The sequence below is a fragment of the Aquila chrysaetos genome, chromosome 26, assembly GCF_900496995.4.
Source record: "Aquila chrysaetos chrysaetos chromosome 26, bAquChr1.4, whole genome shotgun sequence".
NCBI classification, from domain to species: domain Eukaryota; kingdom Metazoa; phylum Chordata; class Aves; order Accipitriformes; family Accipitridae; genus Aquila; species Aquila chrysaetos.
The window spans coordinates 6,192,894-6,211,003 of record NC_044029.1 but is presented as its reverse complement, the minus strand read 5'-3'; the positions used below and the strand labels follow the sequence as shown (position 1 = coordinate 6,211,003).

The window sequence follows — 18,110 nt, the reverse complement described above, 5'->3', positions numbered from 1 at the left end:
CTACACCTTGACAAGGAGCTTTCAGCATTGAGAGGCATGGGCAAATCACAGTTCCAAAGTGCAGATAAACCCCAGCACAGCTGGACATACAGTCTTCGACTTCCACATTTCTGTCAGCGGCCGGGTCCTGGAATCACCAAATGGAGAGGACGTCTTTATTCCAGGAGCATTCTTCCAAGTAAAATCTGGTGATAGTGGGTTCCTGGGCTAAATAAATGCAAAAGCGGTGGGTACTGAGTAGAGAAGCCATCCAGGGATTTGATCCAATAGAACCACTGGGTGTGAAAGTCAGCCACTTCCGATCAGTAACCCTGCGCCCCGCTGTCTTACGACATTAGTCATAAGGATCATCTAGAAAGGATATTGATTTTGTAAGCAATGTCATATGTTGGAAGAGTCTTGCTAACATCTGTATGTGAAGAACCTGACTTACACCTCCAGCCCATTCGACATTCCTGATTTTGAAATTGTCCTACATGAATGAGCTAGTGGATTTTTATGCACATTTACACACAATTATCTGTACTTTAGAAGGTGCATATAATACATTATTATTTTATCTCACTAGCTATGAGCAAGTTCTGATCTTACCATTGGTCTGCACGTTGTTTATTCAAGTCTTGCTTGCTTAGAGATTTGGCTTGATTTTTAATAGGCTTATCTAGTCTATTTACTGTTCCAACAAACATATATGAATATATACAAAGTCCAAAAAAAGGTTTCTCCGTGGCTGAATAAAGGATTTTTCAAACTGTGAAGCTGCAAACTGTGGAAACAGATACAATATGGAAAGGAAGGCCTTTTTTAAAGGGAACTTAGGAGACCTTGCATACCTAACGCTAACAAAAGTAGCTGCATGCTCTATATGCGTTAGCTCCTGTCCCAGTTCTAGGTGGGCTACAACATTTTCTGAATAGTGGCTGTTCTGCAAAAATAGGTTACCTTTTTTCTGAAATCCTGCAAGGATATCAGAATTTTCCACAGCATTTCTGTGACTGAACTGTACATCAATGGTACTGACAAAAAGCAAATGTTAAGCTGACAGTCCGTTGGTATTTGTGTTAGAACAGGTTTGTGTTACGTTGGACAAGAAGAAAGACAGAAACCCTTTTCAAAAGAGCTCTGTCACAGAGCACGCAAATTATCCTGGCTGTGATGTGATTATCCCTGTTCTAAGCAACATTTAGCAGGTACTTTGTGCATATGAGAATAATAAAAAATAGAAATAAAGAGATTATATTAGACATTCCATAGAACAGAGACTCATTTTTGGTCTCTTTTTGCTACCTTTAAGGAGTCCTTGTTCATGAATGTGGTTTGTGGGCACTAGGAAGTTTAATTAAAAAATAATTAATTAAATTGCACCTTGTTGTTAACTTTTGTTCAGTCAGGTAGGACTTGAAAGACACAGAGAGGAAAGGTTCAGATTATCCGCAGATACTTTAGTCCTGTTTATTGTCAGCTTCCCTCTTGGTTTTCCTCCAAGAGACAGTCCAAGGTCTGGGGATTTCTTCAGTCCCCTCCCTTTGTAAAAGTTCTGCCCACCAAAAGGAGTAGAAAACACTTTACTATATTCAATAACCACTCACAGTGAATGAACGCAGGTCAATTTTTTGTCAATATTTGTGGTAGCTGTTTGTAACAAACCTTGTCACCTACAGAGCTTATGTCATGAATTAATTAAAGGAGAGAAAAGCATTCTCAGGAAGTATTCCCAACCAGAAAAGAATCCAACTTTGTCACATTAGTGCCTCAGCTTTATTCTGTAGTTTTCACAACACGGTATCTACAAATTTGGGTTGCGTGCCCTTAGTCTTCCTAGCCACAACACTCAGATTTATGACAGCATAGATTTCCCATTGGAACAGATGGCACACTGCAGCAGAATTTATTAAAACTGCGTTTCCCAGACCCTTTTCTGTAGCACTTTTGCTCCTTCCCCTCCTTTTCCTAACATGACAGGGCATCATATGGCTCTGACACTGAGACTAGCATGAAGACATGTGTGGTTCCTTGCAAATCTGCTCTGCATAAAGAATCATTCAGATCGCTGACCTGCTAAGGCTCCTAGCTGGCAATCACACAGCAAAGCCTGTAATTTCTCCCGTTCGGTGCTGCTCCACCATTCCCTTATCCTGACTTCTAAGCTGTTATATGTCTCTCGTGTCTGACATCAGAGAAGCTAATCAGCTGTGGCTTAGGAACATTATCATTGCGGGTCTTATGCGTAAGTATCCTGGGTTAGTAAGAAGACAGATAGGTATCAAAAAAAGGATGTGACTGGACAAAATAAGGCCAAGTTACAAGTGTTTATGTTTCCAGGAAGTGTTACACTTTCAGTTTTTCCATAAATCAGGTTTGTAACAGATGGGCGAAATGTAGGTCAGATGCAGCAGGCATCTTAGTAAGCACTTGCTTTATGGTTTCTTTGATCATTTCTGTGTCTCTCGTCACATGATAAAAGAAGGTTTAAATCAGTCCCTACAGACCGCTTCCAATAAGACAAGGGGTAATGAGAGGACAAACCTGCAACATGAAGGGCAGGATTTTGGCATTCACTTGTGCCGGGGGTCAGCTTCGTCCTGGATGCACACCGGATAAAGCAGTAGCGTTGCAGGCAGGCAGAATTTGCACCCCTGTTAATAAGAGCTGTGACACATATGATACACAAGACCACACACTGAGCTGAAGCTCTTGAATCCCAGGGTATCAAAGGGTCACCCAAGGACGTGGTGGCAGCCTTGACTTTGAATTTCCTAGGCATTGTCGGCCAGCTCAGTACTTGAGGTTTACGTGTCTGCCTTCGTATTTTGGAAAAAGCTGTCTGGGACACAGAGCCCCCTCCTCCAAAACAATAAGGGATTCCTAGCCCTTTCCTTTAAAGGCTCACAGCCCCTTCAGTAAACATACATATGGGAGGATTTAAACGATGGGGTTTTACATGGGGTATCTTTCGGAGCTGTGAGGGCCCGCCGCACGAATACGTCACAGCTCACGGCGCGAGGGATGAGGCTGCTCCTTCGGAGCTGTACCGGCCTCTGACGCTGGTGCGGCTGCTGCACGGGCTGCGGGCTCTCGTCCCCTGACGTGCCGGAGCTCAGCCCCTGCAGCTGCTCAGGGCATTGCCCGAGATCGCTGCTACTTGCTTGATTTAGCTTTAAATGTCAAAAAGAAACGTGCACGAAAAGACTTAAAGTCGTCTGTCGCATTACCCTTTCTTCCTGAACACATTCCTTCCAACTGTTTTCCTCACGTCTGATATCTTTTCCTAAATTAGACACTGTGTTTCTTGTTTTACATCACTGTCTGGGTGTTACTAGGATTTTAATCCCCAGTAAAAGGCGAGTCAAACCCAGGAATTATTTTCCTCATACATTTCTAAGTTTGCTTAGTTCCGAGCCTGAGAGCAAATTATGTTGAATATTGTAGCTATTTTGTTGTATATATTATTTGTTTAGGTACTCTACTTAGAGAAGCCAGCTAGTAAAGCACTTGCGTATGTGCTTAATTCAACAGAATTGCTGTTCAGCTTAAAGATATAAGTAAGTACTTCACCTCTGACATCTCTGGGTAGAGCTGTAAATAGGAAACTATAGTTACTGATACAGAAAGTGTACTGATTTCAAAATCGCTGCCTTAGAATACTTTACAGCCTGTATGGAAAATAATTCTTGAACTAGATTCACCCCTATGGGCAAAAAGTGTGCAAGAAATTACGTTGTTTCCCTGCTGTACCTTTGGGAGCCACTGCTGTTAAGTGCAAGTCAGACCTGCAGTGGGGCAGACGAAGGCCAGGCTACGTCTTCCTCTGCAAACGTTGCATTAAGAGGGGTCCAATGGAAGCCTCTGGCTGGGGCCTAAGGACAACATTCCCTGCAACTCAAATCAATGGCAATCTTTCCATGGCATGAAATAGCTTTTGGATAGGATCCAATAGGAAAATACATTTTAGCTCCCTGTGGAACTGAGTATCTTTGTTGCCATCCTGTTTATTTAAAAGGAATATGCAAAGTCCCGTTCCCCCTCACGCAGTAGAAACTTGTTAGAAACCACTTTTTTGGTGACTCTTCTAAGCTCTCCTCCTGGAGCACTCATCCCATAAAAGTCTTTTAAGGCATTTCTGAAGTATAGCTATGAGTACTTGTTCTGGCTCTGTTTCTGATTCTTCCTTGCTCTCTTCTCTCTTGTCTTCCTACTGAGTTAATTTGCTGGCTCTTCTATAATACATACAATAATAATCAGAGCCAGAGACATTTTGCCATGTAAAAGTGAGCTGGATATGGTCATAAAAGCTTTTGATGGGGACACTGCCCTGGTTTCACCAAAATAGTTACACAGAGATGCTTGTAGCCTAGTTATCATTACCTTAAAGAAACCTTGCAACTTCTCTTATCTTTGCAGAGATTTAATGTGATCCATCACAGGTACATTTTATGTTGTCTTCCTGTACTGGTGGACTGTTGTTGACTGAAAGGGCCATGCAAAAGGCAACACACTTGTCTTCATTGCAACTCCAGGCTGCAGGTTCATTTGACTCTATAAGTAGAATGGGATCTGTACCGATCAAGTATCAAAATATCTTTGATGATAGAAAATTGCCTGTATAGAATAAATTTGTCACAGAACGATTACCCCACTTTTATGAGAAGTGGAAGAATACTGTGACTTGTGACTGTGTCCAAGCCCTTAAAAATGGGCCATTTGATCTGGTTAAATACGTTGTAAATACTTTGCGATAAACATATCTTCATGTTTAATGACTCATCTGTCATGGATGGAGGGCAACTGCCCATTTTTGTTTTCTCCACCTCCAGGAAGGTTGTTAGAAATTAAGCCTTTCTCCTTTTCACATTCTCACTGTTGTAACACACAGCAAAACCCAAACTTGCCTCCTTGCTTGATGTTGCCCTGAAACTCTGTGTAGTAATGGATTATCAAAGCAGCGCAGCTCTGCTTGGCAGGGACATTTTCCAAAGCAGAACTTTAACACACCATGGCGTAGAAATTGTGCTCTGGCTTCTAATTAGTGCTGACGTGGACTTGATAAGGGGCAGAGGCAGGGCTGGGACCTCAGTTGCCAAAGCGGTGCCTCTTGCCCAGCACGAGCAGTTCCAGTACACCCACCAGCGAGGGGAGTGAGCTGCCCTGTGATACAGCTTCACGTGGCATTTTATATGTGTTTCCACCATTAAAAAAAAACCCACCCAAACTCAACAAACCCTCAAGTAGAGAATGGAAATTACAGCCTGACAAAGATGACATTTCTCAGGATTGGCTATCTCCAAAATGCAGCCTGTTGGTCACAATTGTTGAGTCATTAATTTCCTTTCTGGGCAAGCAATTAGTGCTCTGTTTCCTGGGAAGAAAATTTCCAGAGAGGTTGGGCAAATGATGACAGGTTTGCAGAGGCTGGGTAGCTGCCTAATCCTTAGAAAAGTTTCTGGCGAGATGTGTTTTACAGAGGAACACTTGCATGTCCGTAAACATCCATACACGTGTTCATTCACATACCACACAGAAATGTCAGCCACGGTCCAGGCCTCGCTGTTCCCCGGGCTGTAAAGATAGAGTTCATGCCTAAAAACCTAATAAACTCCACAGCTGATGCCACCTGAAAAGTGATCTATATAAAACAATGATATTTGATTTATACCAACTGAGAAAAACTTAATTTCTCTGCCTTTATTGGAGCTTTGCTTGAATAAAGATCATAAAAAAAAAAAAAGGACAATGTATACCTAAATATATCTTATTTGAGCAAGGATGGAGGAGAGAAATAAACAGACAGACTTTATTTTTTTCACTGTTTGTCATACAGTTCATCAATCTCTATTATTTTAAATGAAAACTAATAGACATTAATAAACTACATATTTCTCACGGTGCATTTTATTTCTGTTAGTGAGTGCTACTCACTTCAATTTCAAATCCAGTTCAGACTGCAGAGCATTAATAAAGCCAACTGATGAAACAAATTCCACCCTTCATAATCTTAAGCTCTAAAAGATTTACTAAATTCTCATGTCCTTCGATCTCATGTGACTAGCACAGTCAGAGAAAAATATAAAAACTGCAGCTGGGCAGATAAGGTTTAGATTAAGAGAACCATTACCTCATAACAACACTAGGAAGAGGATCACAAATATTGAATTCAGTTTGGACGTTGCTCAAAGCAGAATGTAAAGCGGTGGGAAGAGCCTGTGAACCCCCTGCTGCTGGGCAAATCTCTTTTCTTAATGCAGCTGCAGCACTCAGGTAATCAAAATATGACACTACGCATTTCTTTTTCAGTTAAACAGGAATAATTGTGAATAAACTTTCCACGAAACTCCTTCCACCACTGAGCATGGCATTTCGTATTGAAAATTGCTGCCCCGCGGTCTTCAAAAGCCTTCAGGCGCGTGAACGTTTTCTGTAAGGGCTTGGGTCCGACGGGTAGGTGTGATTGCTGGACGTATGGCCCATAGGATGGGTAAGGACAGGAGCCTGCCCTCAGTATCCCATGGCCAAGGGTAGATGATGCTGTGCCCCTGCCAGTGGATTCCACTGCTCTTTGTGGAGCAATGTGCTGGACCAGGACCTCAGCCCGTGCGTCGGCAGAACCTCGGGCTCCATCTGCAAAGCTGGCCACACGGTTTAACGCTTTTCCATATCAGCCCCGGGTTTTGCTTGAGCGGTGATCCAGTGGCCTTAATCTACTGGGGGATTTCTCTGGGTAAGCAAAGAAGAGCTCTTCTTTTCGCACCTCCGTCTCCACCTCCTCCTTCTTCCCCCACTTGTCAAGTGCAGAGGGAGGGTTTGTTGGCTGGAGGGGAGACGAGGAGGGGAGGAACAACACACATCTCTGTACTTCTCCGATCCTGGAGCTGCTGGTGCGGGAGGCAGAGCCACGCTGTCTCTGTTCTCATTGGAATCTGCAGTTAACATCCCCCAGGGGACAATTATTCAGTCGGGAGCTTTACAAAGCAGTAATGGTCTCCCAGGGGTCAGTCCCTCGAGGTAGGTGAGAGGAGTAGGGAAATGGAGACAACGTTCTGGCTCTGTTTGCCAGGAGATTTCCTCTGTGTCGGTTGTTTTTGCCTGTTCCTGGACATGCGAAGGGCCCAGAAATGGTTGTGGACCTGTCTGTACATGCTGATGTCAGCTCTTCTTTCAAGTTCATCCAAAGCTAGAAAGAAGAGTAATCTGAGAATTGATTTTTGCTTCGGTTGAGCTCTGAAATACGTGTCAGATTCAAGCTTCAAAGAAACTGCTTATTCACCCACACAGGGTTGCACTTTTTTTAATATTCTCCTTTGCATTTTAACTGCACCCAGTGGACCATTCTTCCAAACAGAGAAATCAGATGCTCAGCTGAGTACAAGCAGCTTTTGTGACATGTGTGCTGTAGTAAACTGCCCTTGTTTCTTCTCCTGCTGCTTCATATAACCCGAACCGAGCATCTTGTTCTACAAAAAATTAGTATTTCACTTTCTCAATTTTTTTTTTTTAAATTAGTATATATATGTTTGTGGGTAACTGTTGATTAGGCCCTTACAAAAAGACTTTCCTGTCACAGTGAAAAATCCCAGTGATGTGGTTGGTCATGTCACACAGCACTAATTGTTATAGGGTAATAAATGAGAACCATTAAGCTCAGTTGATCTGTGGCTCACATTTCCTGAAGATGAACTGAACACCTACATTCAATGGGCAATTTTTCCAAAATGAAGTTTATATTATTCTGAACATTTATATTATTCTGAACCTTTCAGGAAAACATCTGTAGGGCCAAGTTCAGGTCAGAGTCCTGTCTGGAGCAGCACAAAACCAGGGAGTTTGGCTGCAGTAAAATTTACTCCTTAATCTGAAGAGGCGAGTTAATCCTTGAGCGGCAAGGCAAGGTAACAGAGTGGTGATTACCCAATACTTTGTGATTATCAGAGTACTCATCTGCCACTGCAATATTGTCAGCCAGCACAGGATCCACTTATGCTTTACAGCCAGCCATCAGCAAGGAGCACAGTAGATCCCAGCTAGGACACAAATCAGCGTGTATTATGGCTGAGGGACAACATAATTCTCCTATCTGCAGGAATTTATACCTATGAACCAGAGTGTATCACCTGTCTGGGGCAGTAAATCCTTGCTCTAGCAGATTTCTTCCCTGCAGTCAGGCTCTGTAGCAATGCAGGGGTCCTCATGGGCAACCTAGACCAGCTATTGCACAAAGCTATCTCATAGTAGGCTTATAGCCAGGAGCTGTTGAAACAAGAAGGGCTTTTATATTTGTTTCCTTCAAGTGCTGCTGTGAACAATGCTTCACTCACGAAACTATTTGCGCAAAGTAATTAGGAAGGGTGTGAGCTTGCCTGACTACGTTTCACAACTCAGCTGTGTGCTCAGGACTGCCTCTGCTACTTGGGCAGCGCGGGTGCGTAGTCCGGCTGAGTGCGGGGGCTCCGTCGCAGGAGCAAGCCTGTGGCTGTGGCCATAGATATTCTCCTTTCTGTGCCTTTGTTCTCCATGTACCCTTTGTCTGTCTTGCCTATTCAGGCTATAAGCAATTTTGGGGCAGGGATTGTTGTTATCAATATGCAGAGTGCCACGGTGCATTAGTTTGAAGTCCTCACCAGCTCTGTAAATGCCCCAAACCAGAATCCGTATAGTAACACCAGCACGGTGTTTGACCATTAAAATTGTTGTGGAAGCTAATTAATCTGGGCAAATAGCACACTGACAAAGCTATATTGTCTCCTAGTTTCTTGCACTCTGCTGCGCCATATAGCTACAGCCTGTTTAGTTGAACAGCATTTAGGCTAAAGGGACCCTGATGTTGAACAGGACTACTATATACTACTATAATAGAAACTAAGGACATTATCAAGTCGTGCCCAAATTACTTACAGCAGGGATAAGGAATAAGGTGAACAGCAGTAATTGTTCAGCAGTGCCCTGGATGCCAAATGTGACACCTTCATGGTCCAAGAGGGTTTAAGCTTGGGGGAGTAACTAAACAGATAGGAAACAAAAAAAGGTAAAGCAAGAGGGGCACATATGTAACTGTAAACTTGTAGTGCAATAAATTGGAAATTTGGGGTTGGAGGGGGGAAAAGAGTGAAACAAAGTGGAAGAGAGAGACAGAGAGAAAAACTCAGTGTTCTCCCCACTGATAACATATGTATAATTGTAAGTCTGTGCAAAAGTCAGAGCTCAGTCCATCTTTGATGGCCTGGAAAGGGGCTAAATTTTCAAAAGCTGCCTTTTCTTGTTAGGCTTGTAGAAAGGCAGAGGCAAATAATTCATAAGCAAAACTACTTTTTATAAGAGTGGGGTTTTTTCTTCTAGAAGGTAAAGAGCTCAACACAAAAATTTTCCATCTCAATACAGCTGTTTCATGAACTACGAATTGAATGAAAGTAGATTTAAACTAGTTCCAGGTTGTAGCCTGTAAAATAAGGCCGGGATAGCTGTTGAGCCCCTGTCCTACTGAGGTAATAGGAAAATAACTTGATTTATACTGAGTCCCTTTGGCCTTGTTTGTATCTGGACTTGTGGCAAAAACTTCCGGAGTGAGGCATTCCTACTCTCATTTCTGTAACTTACACCACTTTGTTTTGTAATTTTTATTTTTGGTAATCTCTTTTGTAAACAGAATGTCCTGCAGAGACCTACAGTAGTGAGTCCAATGCAAACAGGACATCAAAATGCATTACATTTAAAAACACATGCTGGTGTATGGTTAAGATTACGACATTCAGGACTGCAGTCTGTAACGTTATATAGGGCTACACTATACAAACACTTGAAGAATTTCTCACACAGTTACTATTATTTTTGAAGGAGTTTATGTTTGGGTTTCTTAGCGCCTTATCACAGACTTTAATAACCTTGCCTTGAAAAATCCTCCCCCTTCCTTTGTATGTGACAGAAATCGGTGTGTAACCAGACCACGGGAATAACTTTGCACAGGGTATTTATTCTACACAGGCAAGCTGTAAGAGACCTCCAAGGCAGCTGGGATTCGCAGGGAGTCCCAGCTCGGGGCAGGGGACGCAGCCAAGCCTGGGGAGCAGCTTGGCATGCAGAGCCCCCCGGGCAGCAATGAGACCGCTCGGACCCATCTCCCACCTGGACCCCCCCTCCTCTCTCCCGCTCATCGCTCCCCTCCTGCCACCCACGTACTGCCCCCAGCACCCAGCAATGGTTTTCTGGTCCCCAGTGCCCGTCCCCTTGCTTTTGCTGTCCCTGGGCTGGCTGGAGGTGGCGAGGGGCGGACTGGGCAGAGCGGGGTGCGGGAGGCTGGGGGGCTGCCCATACTTCAGTCTCAAATTCAGCGGCTCCTACTGAAAACGTACAGAAAATGCAGAAAGAGGTGTCGTCCCCGTATTTCAGCCTATGTCCTTGTATTGAAAGGAAGTCCCATATCAAATCGGAGATGTAGCAACCTATTTGGGGCTTCCTCCAGCCTTGCTGAGAGACTTAAAGTGAGGGGTCAGGGCTTAGCTCTGTCTGGCAGAGTAGAAATATGGGAGAAGGTTTGGCCCCTGTAGAAGATAGTTTCCAGTCTAATTCACTTCAGTGATTTCTGTGTTTGTCTTGCAGCTTGTCCTGCAATGAGATGGAATGCCACGTTGTGTGGGAACTTATTGTTTTGTAACTAGCTTTGCAAAAAAAATATTGCTTTGATAGAGATATCATTCAGTTTAGGCAGCGTCCAAGTTTTACCCAGGCCTTACAGCCTGCTTAATATGCTCATATACCACAGGAGTGTGTCCCAAGTTTCTCAGATGACTTTGACTATTCCCTCCCACATAATTAATTTAATGCAACCCTGAAAACAGTGCAGTTTACTCTCCGTGGAAAGCCCTGTAGCTCCAGCACGCCTTAGTCCTTCCCAGCTCCTTTTTATCCATCGACTTTCTTGCAGTGGAAAGAAACGGCAATGCAGGAGCTGCTCAGAGGAGACAGCATCCCTACAGCCATAAAGCTGCCACATTAAGACAAGTGACAAGGTAGCTTTTAAAAATCTCCTGACACAGCCGAAAAAAGAATGTTTGCTCTAAAAACTCGTCTAACTATATTAGTTAAAAAGAGCGACTCGACGAAGAAGAACATACTCCAGTCTCTATGAAGGCAGCAGAAATCTGGAATTACTTTCTAAGGACTGAAGTGCAGTTACAAAAGTTTTCCACTTGTAGAGGCAAGATCAGCTTTGGGCCCATATCACAAGCCACATTTTAATGATGTTTTAATGACCTTTTAATGACAATTTGCCCCAGGTGTGGCTAAAATGTGTATATGGATTTTAGTTAGGAGGAATAAATACCTGGGGAAATTCTAGACTTTTTTTAAGACACTGGTGAGATAGAGGCAGCACTTGTGAATTAAAAACAGTCCTAGAGACAGCCTTTGGACATTGCTTTCAGAAAGATTGATTCCTATCACCTTATCAGCCGAAGCATAAGACTGCAGAACGCACTAAAAGCTGGCAGGCCGTTTCCACAGCTATGACACAGAAATGACCGGTAGATTATCTGCTCCAGTACAGAAGGTCAGCAGTCTTGCTGGGATCTCGGAATACAGGGAGGACAAATTCCTCTCTGTTACCAGGTACAAGTTAAAAGAAAAAAACGAAAAACAAACAAACAAAAAAAGCAAAAGCAGTTGGTTTTAATGGAGTGACTCTGGATTTACACTGTTACAGCTGAGACCAGAATTAGGCTCATTGTGTGTAGATATATCTATGAATAACCTTCTTAACCTGTTGGAAAGCTAATGATGGAAAATGTTCCCCATAAAAGTATATATATTACAGCTGTGTAAATATATTTAAAAACCCCAAACTGTCAGCAGACTTGCTGGCAGACGTATGAATGTTTCAACAAGTTCTCTGTATTCCACATAGCTTCATTTTTATTCTCTACATAGACGCACACACATGCACACACACGCGTATATAGACTTAATAACATTCAAAGAGTACAAGACTCTAAAAAGAGCTAATTTTGATCAGTTAGCTCCTCCAAACAAACAGGATCCCGTTGCAGAATACATGCTATGGGATGTGCTGCTTATGAAACACGTTTTATAAGCCTTACCTGGTTGCCAGCTGTAAAATTCAGCAGGCAATCTATTTAATAACCCTGAGACATAAGAAACAGAGGGCCTTTTTCTCTCCCTTCACATCTTCCAGGGGAGAACAAGAGACGCCCTAATGATGGCACTGGAGTCTCCCCCAGAATTTCACATCAAGAGCAGCTGGACTTCTTGTGTTATAGTTGCCATAAGTTGCTTTTATTATAGGCTAGTGGCAATTTTTTAAGGAGCAAGGAAGAAACATGGAGTAAGTGGCTTTAAGTCCCACTGCCCCTTGGAATTACTTCTGGAGAGATGTGAATGACAAACTCGGGGCCAAATCTAGAGACACAATCAGTCCTTCATTTTTATAACTGTGTTTAACCAACAGAGTGACTCCTGACCCAAACTTGTATGTCCACTATTTCAGTGGAAAAAAAGGGGGGTAAGGGAGGATTTGACACATACTTCTGGTATTTTTAAAAGCTAATAAACTGGTTAAATGTCTATAACTGAGTAGTTATAGTGAATAGTTAGTGTTTTTGGCAAGACTGTTAAGACATATTTACAGCATGCAATTGGAAAATAAGCTTGTTATAAATAAACTATTCCCAGTGACAGATTAAGAAAATATTGGATATGTACAAAATGACAGCATTAAACAATGAAAGTATTTCCTGAGGAGCTGAGCCTTAGCAAAAGCCACAGACAAAATATTTTTAGTGGCATTCCAACACTCTGTGTTTCAGAGCCATTTATAACAGAGCTCATTATGAGATATTCCTTTCTGCTACAGGCCACAGCTGGATGTACCAAAAAATAACCCTCAGAAAAAAAAAAAAAAAAGATTAAAGAAATATTTACCTACGAGAAAGAGTCACAGTACCTGTCTTTATTTCATACGGCTAATTTCTTCTCTTCAATCCACCACGTGGATTGAAGAGAAGAATTTGTCCTTATGTCTCCAAATCCTCAAGCCCCATGCCCCTCCCGAGGACTGCTATAAATCCTCCATCATTCCCATCTGCAGGAGCACAGAAATCCCAGAAAAAAGGCTTCTGCAGAAGCCTGGCAGGGCATGAGGATACCTGTACGTGTGGGCTGTAATTACCTGCTCCCCTACCATCCTCCTACAGCACAGTAGCTGTGAACCCTCTTTTACAGCACATGCAAAACGGATCCTGACTTCAGCTATTGTGCTGGGCACGAAAACTAGCTTTCAAGTGAGTCATGCTGCTAAAAGCTCAGGTTTACTTTCTCGCCTGTTTAGAAGAGCTAAACCAAACCACTAAACAAATACCTGTATTATAGCTCCTAAGGCCTAAGATGGGCTGGGGAGGTGGAAGGTGGAAGGAAGAGAGCACAAGTGTAAGAACGCAGCAGTGGCTTGAATGCCTTCAGGGCGCTGGGAGGAAAGCCCTCGGAGGAGACGCTTTGCAGGCTTTGTAAAGGATAAAGGTATCATTGCCTGTGAAACTGGCTTGCAGGTACTGGCCAGCTGTGTTACTGTGCAGTGACACTTAAAAGGGCATTTTGGCTGCTTCCCGTTGGGCGTGTATCCACCTTAATAACATTCGTGTTGCTCTGCTTTGTCCTTCTGCTCATGACTCAAACCAGAGCTCACCCCCAGCATTTTGGCTTTTACATAGCAGTTTCACCTCCTCCCAGGCTATGTCTGCTCCCCTGGGGTTTCCACCTCCTTCCTCCCAGCCAGGGCAGATGGCACGGTCTGTTACTGACCCAGGAAAGCTGCTCCAGGGACAAGGAGCAGGTTGGGAGGAGGCAGAGAGGTATCATCCGTTTGCTCAGGGCACAGGTCTATGGAGAGAGCTATATTCAATTATTCAATTTTCCTTCCTTTCTTCTCCTTTCCTGTGAGAATGGTGTTGATAGGGTTGGGGGGGAAAAGCCTGCCAGGCTCCTGCAGCTGCCTAACTGGTTACGCTCTCCCAGGGAGCAGACATGCAGGCAGAGCTGCCAGTTGGCTTCCCTAGCTGCGCTTGCTGTATAAATACATACGCTTTTCATAGGTTTGCCTTTCTTTTGGAGAATATTAGTGCTTGGGTCTCTGGATGACTGGAGCCCAGCACACATCAAGTGCTACCTTGTCTTCTCACCCTCTGTATGCCCGCCCGGTGTGCTGACTCTAAACATACCGCAAATCCATGCCACTGTGTGACAGCAGCCTCGTCCTAGAAGTGAGAAGCAAAGTGGATCTCTTGGGTCAGTTTGTTTGTCCTTCCGATCACTGGGGGTGCAACACATTCTGAAATAGTAAGCTATAGTTGTCTAATAAAAAGTCCAGGTATTCCCTGTTTTTTTTCAGACAGCTGTCTACTGCATCAAGAGTTTATTTAAGATCTTATACTTCTTCCATAAAAGACCATGCAGATACACCGATGAGCTTCTATGGGAGCTGAATCTCATTCCTGATTTTTAATAAATAAATAAATGTCAGTTGTTCTAATCAAGGTGATCCAACTTTTTTTTGATGGCAAATTTTAGATCCCTTCTGGGCAACGTGGAATTGGCAATGGTAGGTTTTCGCTCTAGGAAAATACATGAGTATTTGTACCTCCAGACAATCCTTCTAAGAGACAGAACAACAGTGATGGCACATCTTCTGAGCTCATAGAAAGATTTCACAGGCCTGTCCTAACCTGTGGCCCTTCTGCTGTTTTGAATGATACATGCTACATGGTGGAAAATGAGTTTGAAAGTCCAAATTCTTTTATTCCAAGTCTAGTGTAGTCTTGTATAACTGAGATGAGATTTTTGGCATTTCTGCGGGTCTGATTTTGTTTTACTGTCTGGACTGCTTGATGCTATGAAAGGGTACACAGTAAGCAAAGCTGTTGCAATGTCCAGAATTTCCTTATGGGATTGTTCCAGTGACTTGAAAACTTAACCAGGAAGTCAGATGGTTCCTTACAGAAATACATTAGTTACGTACTTCTTTTTTCCGAACTGACCTCAGGAGGACCCCTAACGTGCTGTAGCTAGGTATATTTGCTAGTTGTTGCCTATTTTTCCCATGAAGCATATCACATTTTGAAGCTAAGAATTTGATAGTAATTGAGGCATGTTTTAAGTTAGATAGGACCAGCCAAATTCTATTTGTAGGTAGTGTAAAAAGCAGAATAGTTGCTCTAGGTTTTATTTCCCTGGTACAAAATCTCACTCCCACTGAATAAAATGCAAGAGTGTCTAACTTAAATAGGGTTGACTGGATCCACTGAGGGTTATAGATGAGGGTAACAAAAGCAGACTAATGGTTGAGTCCATAAGCTGTGGAAGCAAAAATGAAACTCAATAGAAAGATTACTCTATTAACAGTAGTCAAGATATTACATGTTTTCATTAATCTGTATTTACTGTGGGTAGCTATATGCATAAGAAAAAATATTTTTATTGTAAAAGTGGTTGAACAACAACTGGAAGAGGTTGTCCAGAGACATTGTGGAGTCTCCATTCCTACAGATATTCAGAACTCAACTGGTCATGGTCCTGAGCAAGCTGCTTTAGTTGTAGGGTTGGACTAGACGATCTCCAGAGGTCCCTGCCAACTTCAGCCATTTTGTGATTCTGTAATTTCAGGGTCCAAAGGAAAGTTTAAGAAAAGACAAAATATACCCTTTTCTAAAACTTTGTGCTTTAAAGGCTCCACCTTGCTCCAGGAACAAATAAAAGCTTTTGCTTTGTGGACTTTTTATGTGGAAAGTTGTTGTAAATAAGAAGTGCAGCAGTAACACAACATAGAAAACGTGTTGTAGGTAAATAATAAATGTGGTTACACCTTTTCCTTTCTTCATGTATCTCCTAGTTGAAGTAAAAGGCACAGCATCAGAAGAAGTGAGTGCTGGAGGATGGGACTACATTCAGAAAGCACTAATTCTTGTAAGCTGGAAGCATAATCAATAACCATATAGCAGAATGGAGAGTCACCAGTATGGTATTGCCCTTTGGAAATCTGCTGTTGCAAAAATAGGTGTGGTGACTATCATGTTCAGGACAACCAGATAATGGGCAATTATAGCCAAATTCCTTCAATTTTCCCTGTAATTAGAGTAATTATATACCCAACATGCCTATATCCCAAGCTGTGAGCATGCTAGAAAAAGTAATTTGTTTTCATGAAAATCTTATTAAGCTGCATCATCAGTATTAATCTTTCCTTGTTAAAAACTTTGTTATTTCCAATAATTGAAGTCCAATGTATTGTGCTTTTTGTATTGCAAAATCCATCTGTATTTTCCCTCAGGGCAAAAGGTCTGAAGCAGCTGTTAATGGAGAAAGGTCTAACAGTATAAATCATTTGAATTTCTCTTCAGTTTGATTCTAAGTAACAGCTGCTTTAGTCTACTTCACAGCACATTATGTTTGTAAAACAATGCAAATTGGGCTGTGTTTCAGTGATTGTCCTGTTTGTCTGGTGAGTGTTAATTCAACATAGTGCTGCATTTTACTGTCCTATTTATAAAGAACAACTGATTCCTATCCTGGGAATTCTCTGTCTGGATGTTTTCCACCTTTTGAAGTATAATAAGAGATTGACTTCAGTTGGAGTTGAAGTTATTTTCTTCCCATGGAAACACACATATCTGACCGAATTCTTCGCTGCTCTAATCCTTGTGCAATCCATTAAGGGAACAAGAGTGATACATGCTGCGTAGGACCTTCCCTTGTGCACAGGTAGCTACAGAGCAAATCTAAATGGAACATCCCTGAGAATATGTACTGTACCTAATAGTCACCTAAATCAGAGTAGCTATTTTTGCACAAACATCCTTTACGTGTTTCACTTACACTGAACGGATAAAAACCACCAAGATTTTTTTTCCCGTTCACTTTAATATTTTACATTCAGAAACCTGATATGAACAAATGTATGGTTTCACTTTACTGTTAGTGTATGGCTAGGATTTATGCCCTTTCTATTTCCACAGTACTCTTTTAATTTGCTAGTTTTCCCCCAGCCAGTTTTAAACAGTTTATATTTCAACTAAGCTTGAGGTAGATGTGGGTAACAATTTGAGAATAGTTTTGCACATTCTGATTCACTTTCCCCATCTTATGTTCATAAGTTCATATGTCCTTGCTTCTCAATGAATTTGGGGTGTTTGTTTCTTTGAAGAGTAGAGAATTCCTACTCTTTAAACAAATACATACATAACACCCATGCAGGTGACAAAAGTTGTCAAATGCTGTAGTGGTGTTACTGTAGTTGGCGTTATTACATGCATCAAAAGTTCTTAACTTTGATTCTAATGTTTTTAGACATCTAAAAGAAATGCGGTGGCTGGTACATGGTCAGGAGAACACTGACAGACAAGCTCTGGTAGGTCTTGCTGAACTAGTTAAATCAGCACTTCTTTCAAGGAGGTACGGCCTCCAATTGCAGAGCTGGCAGAATAGAGCATTTTACTGCACCTCAGCTGTTCCATTTTACAGTCCTGTACATGAGCTTAACTTAGCAATAGAAGTTGTTTTGCAGTAAGACGCCAGATTATGAACTGGAGCAGCTGAGGTGCAGCAGGTTTTGCTGTATCTGGAACAGGAGCAAGAATTTCTGGCAAAGGGTCAGTAACAAACAGCTGGGATAGGGGGAGAAGAAGCAGTAAGGTCTTAGCCACCACAGCTGTTTGCTTAGTGAATGTGAGTCAGAGCCTTGAGAGAAGCTTATAGTCAAAAATAGTTGAATAGTTCATGAACCACCTGTAGTCTGAAATACATTCACAGGGAATATTTGTTGGACAGCTGTAAATGATGAGTAAAAGTACCCATATCTGCTCTTGGATCATTTGCACAGAGAAAAGAAGGCTATGTCTGTGGTATAAAATATTCTTTATAAAGCTCAAGGCCTTGCACCTGGACTTTGAAGGTAAAACATTTTGAATGGAGACGACTTTTATTGGGTGTGTCCTTGTAATCAATATGTCCATATCACTCTGCAAAATGCAATCCATTTGAAGTTCTTCTGCAAATGGCACCATGGCACCTGCCCCTTACAGTGCTGACATGGTTTATTAGGAAATAATACCACAATAGAAGTC

At 42.3% G+C, this 18,110-nt stretch overlaps 1 long non-coding RNA gene across 1 annotated transcript; it reads left to right on the top strand.

Annotated features, from left to right (window-relative positions):
• Window positions 1–74: 74 nt before the first annotated feature.
• Window positions 75–16,654, top strand: LOC115336339. Its single transcript, XR_003921721.1, has 3 exons — window positions 75–178; window positions 3,459–3,542; window positions 15,881–16,654. It is a non-coding gene; the product is annotated as an uncharacterized LOC115336339 (long non-coding RNA).
• Window positions 16,655–18,110: the final 1,456 nt, after the last annotated feature.